This window comes from Rattus norvegicus, chromosome 2 (genome assembly GCF_021556685.1).
Source record: "Rattus norvegicus strain SHRSP/BbbUtx chromosome 2, alternate assembly SHRSP_T2T, whole genome shotgun sequence".
NCBI lineage: Eukaryota > Metazoa > Chordata > Mammalia > Rodentia > Muridae > Rattus > Rattus norvegicus.
In genome coordinates this window covers 123,440,001-123,447,947 of record NC_141535.1, presented here as the reverse complement: position 1 = coordinate 123,447,947, position 7,947 = coordinate 123,440,001, and positions in this window count along the sequence as shown.

The window sequence follows — 7,947 nt, the reverse complement described above, 5'->3', positions numbered from 1 at the left end:
CTTTGTGAGTGTATATGTGAGTGTGTGTGTGTGTGTGTGAACACGTGTGTGTGTTTATGTGCACCTGAAGGATGATATTTGGTCTGCCTCAACTGTTCTCTGCCTTTATTCTTGAGACAGAGTCCCTCACTGGTCCTGCTTGTTGATCTGAGCTCCCTCACTCAGACTGACTGCTTTTTGTCTTTGCCTTCCCAGCACACAGCTTGAAAGCACATATCTCTGCTCTGGAGATTTTTATGGGGGTGCTAGGGATTTGAACTCAGATCCACATGCTTGTGCAGCAAGTGCCTTGCCGCTGAGCCATCTGTCTAGTCCCTGCTCCCAATCAGCTGATTTCTTATGTGTCTAGTGATCAAGAAGACAAAGGAAAGAGCATGTCTGTCTCACTCTACCTGCAGTATAATAAAGAATAGAGAAGCCACACAATTAAAGCACATTCTTTGTACTTGCTATAAAACAGTTTGAAACCTCACCATGCCAGACCACCAAGGTGTACCTGTAGGAAGTACACATAAGCACAATGAGAGATTGGAGAGAGGCAAGAGGACCCCATCACTACACATTGCAGAGAGCATCAACCAGGCGGGCCGATGTTTCTTCAAGGTCAGTATCTAGACAAAATTTTGATGAAGGTTACTGAAAATGGCTCATTTTGTGCAGGCATGGTATGTTATATTTTTGGTGCCTAGAGAGTAATTTTAAGTTAACTTTCCTCAGGCCACTTTTTCCCTTTTTCTCTGCCTACTTACAGACTTTTAATAAATGTTAGCAGTTCCAGCTACAAAAGCTTTGTAAAATATTTTTAGTTGCTTGATTATAACAATGACTACCTTCTCTTACTGAAATGTTTTGAACTTCATGCATTCAAACTGGGATAATAATTTTTTTCTGAACATGTTTCTTTAAAAATACGTTGTTATTACTGTAGCTCTTAAATTATTATTGTAGATCAGGACTCAATGAAAATTATTTAAAATTCCTGGCATAATTAAGTATATTATTCTGTAAATATTTTTGAAAAATCACTACATTTGGCTGCAAAACTCAGAATCATCTCTTACTCTCTTTTGCCTAAGATAAATTTGCATTTTAGTATGTCAAATTGCTAGAACTTTGTTATTATGAGATGGCTTGCTGGGCTATCCCTCCTTTTTACTTTTGCTCGGAGCATACAACTGAGGGTACAGTAAGATTCACTGTGTAATACAATTTAAAAATAAAAACAGGGGCTGCAGGTATGGCTAGGTCAGAAAAGCATTTTCTTTGCAAGCATTATGACCTGCATTTAATATCCAGAACCTAAGTAAAAAATGCCAGATATAGGGCACACTCATAATTCTACTCCTGAGGAGGTGGAGACAGGAGGATCCCTGGATCTTAGTGGATAGTCAGCATGTCCAACCTGGAAAGCTTTAAGACAGTGGGAAACCTCTCTCAAGTGAGGTGGATGATCTGCCTCAGGAAGACTGATCCAGCTAGCATACATATGCACACATACATGCATCAGAACATGCATGAATTTACACACATATAAAATCATAGTTGGTATATTCAAAGAAGATGCATACCGTAGAAAAGTCACATGATTATACCTCATACCTCACCCACTGACCTAAGGGCTATTGCATTATGTAACAGAAAACACTCTTTCCATTGCAAATCACATAGCCCTCGGGGTCTCTGGACATTCAGTGGTATTCACTGTGACATCTGTTCCATGGGTATCTGTTCCATTCTCCTTTGTGTCAAAAGCTATGTCACTCCTACATTTGCACTCAAAGATTCTAAAAGAAATGACAATTTGAGTGTGGTTCATCGTGGATGCTGGTTTCTCTTCCCCCTTTGTCACAAACTCTCAGCAAAACAGGAAACTGTAATGCTGATAAGGTCTGATTAATCCAGGAAGAAGCTACCTATAGCACCTCACAGGACTTTCCCTCTATAATAGCCCCTTCCATTTCATGTGAAGTCACTCTCCATAGATAGAGAGGTTCACTTAGGACTGACCAAGGGCTGGTAGCAGACTTGCAAGGCTGTACCTCACCCTCGGTTCTCTGCTGAAGCCTGGCCTGGAGTGCTGAAATAGTGTTTCCCTGAGGCCTCGGGAAGAGGAGGCAGAGTGTGGTCAGAAGAGGAGAGACACTACAGTCTGTGTGGAGGCAGAGGTGAATACCCTGAGAGTGTCTATAGTAAGCTGAGTACACAGAGGTTTGGATCACAGCTCCCCTACTTGAGTTTCTGCTTCATTTTCTGAGAACACAGTCTTCTTTGTGGTTTGTTCCTTAGTTCATCCACAGTTATTACTTTTTATTGAGTTTTTAGTTACATGTACATAGTACATACATATTTATGACTCTTGTCTCATCCTTTTACAATTCTGGGGAACACACACACACACACACACACACACACACACACACACACATATATATATATATATATATCATGACCAAGTCTATTCTTTCTCACTCACTGAGTTTATTGGAACTGTCAATTGGAGCTCCATGGGCTCAGCAGTGATTTTGCAATGAACGGAAGTGAGTCACCCCTCTGAGAATGAATCAACAGCCAATAGTCAATAAAAATTGGGCTGTATGATAGTAATTGCATTGCCCTTTCCAAATGTGCTTTTCTTTTCTGAATGTGGTGGTCACCACATTTAGTCATCACTCAGCTGTTCTCTACCTTCAGTGAATACTCAAGTATCCTGAGGCTTCACTGAGATGTTGACCTCTTTTGAGAGGCTTCAGTGTTTTGATGGAAGCAAAACCCTTTCTCTATTGGGTCCACAAATGCTGTTGCCCATGTCTGCATACCTCAAGTTAAGGAGTAAGAATATAAATCATCTTTCCAGTCCACCTTGTAACTTTTGAGGACACTGCCCCTATAACTCACAGCTCAGAAGATCTTTAAGATGTGTCTGACAAGTTCTCTAAGTTCCCAAATTGCTATTCTGATTTCTCAAGGCCTCTTTTCCTGTCCTCCCCTAAAACTCTAATTGCTCATCTTTATATACTAATATTTAATGATCAGTTACAATGTCAGCTATTGATCCCATATTAGATGCTAGCCGGCTGCCACAGATTTCAGTCTTAACCACATTTGTTCTCCTCTCCAATTTCTTTCTTCTGTTTATTTTCCTCGGTGTTATTGTTTTCCTTGACTTTCTCTTACACAGCTTCTCATTGCTACTCCATTATATGACCTTATAACTACATGACAAGCATAGAAATAACATAAGAGATGAAAACTTCTCATTTATTGTGGCTTTTATATGTACCCCCAGAGCCACATGGAAGCCGCTTTCTTCCCAAATTACAGTGCTGTTGGGAGGCATGGGAAACAGGAAGCAGCAGGGACTGGTGGGAGGAGATCTTCTGGTCCTTAGGTATGTGCCCGTAGAGGGGACAGCAGAACCAAGTCTTTCCTTTCCCTCTATGTTCCACACTTTAGCCAGGAGGTAGGAATACTCTTTTTCTCCAGCCTGGATTCCATGCTCCTTGCACAGACTTAACAGCAACAGCCAAAAAACCTTGGATAAACAAACCTGCAAAGCTATGAGCCAAATAGACCTTTGCTCTTTATAAGTTGATTAAATCAGGAATTTGTTATAGTCATGGAAAGTGACTATCAAAGCTACTTTTCGTAATTAAGAGTATGTTTTGGCTGGTGGTTGACATGGTTGAGGGTGAAGCTATTTGTTCTGTCTCTGCCAATTTAATAAATTTGAAAAATTTAGGTTGTTAAGTGGATTCTTACTCTAGCACCGCAAAATACTAGAGCTATAAGACCTAAAAACATACTGACACATAGAGTGTATTAGGCTAGTGGGGCCTTGAATATAAAGTCAAAACAGGGCCACCATTCAGCAGGAGACTGTATCAGTAAAATCTAACGGGGTAGTTAAGACACAGCCAGAAATTATGAGCATTGTCTGTCAGCCCAGCATTAGGGAGGTGAAGGTACTTGGATCAGAATTTAATTTGAGCCTAAAGTGAGCAAAGAAAGAAGGCAAGGAAGAACAAAATCAAAAACAAATAAAACAAGTTTTAGAAAAAGAAAACAGACTCTTAAACAGGACATTTCTGAGGTCTACCAAAAACAAACCTCCAAAATGGATTTTGGAAGTATCTTAATGAGATAAAGAAAGTCATCTTATTCATAATCGTCCAGATTACATTTTGCTTATGATAAAAATTTTGAAGAGCTTTCTACCAGAAAATGGTGAAGAAGTAAGTTGTATTCCAAAACTTCACAGACATGCCTTGAGAATGATACGGTGGTGCACACTGTAATAGAGCAGCAGGAGAGCAGAGGCATCAAGTTCAAGGCCAGCCTGAGCTACTTTCACTCCTGTTCATTCCCCAATTCTCTGTAAGCACCAAATTCATTAAGTCTACAACAGATCTATGGATTTCAAAGATGAAAAAGATAAGGAAAGAGAACTAACTCACCAAGGCTGTGTTAGCTTGGCAAAGAGATAGGAAAAAAACACTCTATTTCCTCCAAACCAGTAAAGCGCTAAATGAGTCAAGAAAGCCTGATCAGTCTCTTCCTCCCTTTCTTCTTTCTAGAGATAATCATGGTCTCCACTCTAGATTCATGTGTACTAATGCTCAGGAAACTAAGCAAGGGCATGAAGTGCATACATCTGTGAAGGGTGTGCTTTCCTAGTTGAAATGTTCTGTGGGATGTTTTGTCTTTGCCTAGATTTATGCAAGAGTCCCCGGTGTCATCTTGTCACTCCTGAGCTTTCCATGTTTCTATAAACTTGGAACAGAACATCAATGTGATTCATCTATCTAAAACTTTGCAATTGTTTTCAGACCTTTTCAAAACATAGTCTCTTTTCCTCACTGTGGCCAGGACCCTACAGGACAGAGCCCACTGTCTCAGTAGATAACCTGTTTCTCTGGCCCTTTCCTTTGTATGCTGGTCCATATCTTCAGTAGAGCGTTAATGGTATCCTGAGTTATATACTATCTTTGCTCTTTTAATTCTTCTATTTTTCCAATTTTGTTTACCTGCTTTCTTAATACTTAAACTATTAAATAATGTCTTCTCAGAAGGACATTCAATTTTAAGCCAGAAACACATATTATCTACAACTTGCCCATTTCACTAATTTTTTCAATTATTTCTATTTCCTTCAAAGCACGTAAAAAGCTAGAACTTACACTGTTGATTCTTGAATCTACTGTATGATTCTCTGCTTTCATCCATGAGGTTAAAGTCATTGATCACGGACTCTGCTTGAGGATCTTACCACCAAACACCAACTATCACAACCCTGCCTAGAGCATTTTAGGCATTTAAGAAATGTACATAAAGAAGGAACAATCACACATGCAGTAAAATGTCTTGATCTTCTGGATGGAAACAAGTATTAATATTGGCTCATTTAGCAATCACAGTTAAAACAACTGCATTTAAAGTCACTCTGTTATTGGTGTTATAGTCAGGTCCAGTTGTCAATTTGATACACGGGGGTTGGCAGGTTGTCATGAAGAGATGTTGTAAACATAAAGGAATAACAGAGTTGGGTGCAGTAGGCCCTGCTGGTTGCTTCCATGGCAACTTGAGCCTCTCTTACTTTGCTAATCAGTGACATTTTATGGCCATGTTTTCCAAATGAGTTTTGAAAAATGTCAATAATCCCAAGTTAGTACTCCATGAGAATATCATGTAACTGGGAAAGTTTTTGGCAGTGGGCCAAGGAAAACAGAATTTTTTCCAGTGTGTTCTACTTTCTGGTAATCTAGGTCTCATTTCACTTCTAAGTAGGGAACAGATCCATGAACTTAAAAAAATCCAGATATGCATACGTGCACATAACTGAATACCACAAAAGATTGATGGCAAGGCCACTTGAAAGTGATATACCTTAAAATCAAGTTCATCCTTTGTTATCCTATATCCTCTCATTTGTTATCTCAATAGGTTAAGATGGGTGGGCTTGGACCATCTGTGTGGTTAGTAAAGAACATGAAGGAAATAATAAAACCCCCTGGTTCAGTTTAGCTTTGTAAGATTGGCCCATCCATCTTCAAATATATTTGATGTGTGATAATCACAGAGAAAAGAAGGAAGGAGGATGGAAAAATTAAGGGATGGGTTCAAATTGCCTCACCAGTGTTAGAGAAGGTTCACACCAGTGGTGGTGGAGAAAGTCCATGCCACCCATGATAGAGAAAGTACACACTGGTGATGGTGCAAAAGGTTCACACCAGCCGTGAGGAAAGACAACCAGAGCTAATGATGGAGCCCTACCTCATGCTCTCTCTAGTGGAGAAAAACGATCTTTCCCAAGCACCTCAAGCAATAGCTCCTCTCCATGTGGAACAGAGATCTCCAATAATCATGTTAGACCATAACTACTCTCAGCTCCACAGACAGATCAACTCCATCTGCCTGATGGCCATCTGAGCCATTTTGTCAGATTCTTATCTCGCCTTTAGTCAGTATTGAAATACTGTGCCTTATTATTTATGTTTTAAGTTATCATTGTATTTATCTTGTCACACTAGGAACAAAGTGCAGAGTCTCTGTGAATGTGAATAAAGCAATCTGCCAATCTGCTTACATCCACAGGGTATTGGATTACTTCTGTGCTCACTCATGCTTCCATGAGTTTCTGCCTTGAACAGGGTATCTGAGTCCAAATCCAACTTTCAGATCATGCACAGTACACCTCCCTACACACACACACATACACACACACACACACACACACACACACACACACACACACACACACACGTATGTGTACACATGCCCATGTGTGAACACAAATACTTTTTTTCTCCCCTAAAAAACTCCCAATTTTTTTATGAAGTCATGTTTTCTATAACCATGGTAAGCAAACACTCATCTGTAAAATCTACAGGTGAGATCCTCATGCTGCAGTGGCCGTTAGAATGGCCTGAATCTCTTTAATGAATCAGGGAATTATTTGCTGAGTGAAGACTTCTTTTCCCTTGAAAATTCATTTCCTAGACAGTGTTATGCGGTTATTATGAATTCCTAAATTCATATCTGAAGTGTTCTCTTGTGATGGTCGCAGTTTCAATCTAGGATGACCACAGAGAGTTAGCAGGCACCAAGTCATCTTAGCAACTGGACCGTCCTGCACTGTGTCTAACTTGCAGCAGTGACTGTTAGGATGGCTATGCATCCTGAGAAAGAACTGCTGTTACTCCATCATGCTGTGTGAGATGTCCCATGATTCTGCCTCAGGAGTAAGTGTATGGTTCACAGTTTAATTACTACGTGAGTCACCAGAGGAAGGGACTGCTGGGTGTAAATAATAGGTTTGTTCTTAGTGAGGTGCCATTCTCTTTCCTATAAATCTCTGACCTCCTGCGGCTGCTTCAAACAAAAATCACCATTATTTACATTTCTGTATGTGGTTCACAGTCGAATGCACAGGATAGCTTAAATTACACCCAAGCACAACCATCAGCTCAGAAATGAGCATTCCAAAAAAAATTATTGCTATTATAATATTACCACACTTTAATAATACAGACGAAATCCTTTCATTTATAGTTGAGTGTTCTTGGAAAGATCCCACTTGACCAGAGCACAGACATTTCCCCAAATCCCTTAAAAAAAAGAACCCAACCTAATCCTGGATGAAATTTTGAACAATTCATGTTAATTGACAGAAAATGATAGAACATTTAGTGCTGAAGAGAAGGCTCAGGAGTTAGGATGCCATATTCCTCTACTATACAACCCCAGTTTGCTTCCTCGGGTCAGTGCATAGGCATTCTCCGTGGCTTGTAACTCTAGCTCCAGAAAATCTGATGTCCTCCAGTGATCTCCTTGGATACCTGTACATGAGGAACACACGCACGCATGAATGCACAGAAAATGAATTTTCAAGCATTTTCAATTCAATATTGATAAATGTACAGATGCCTCCCACCGAGTTACAACGGCATA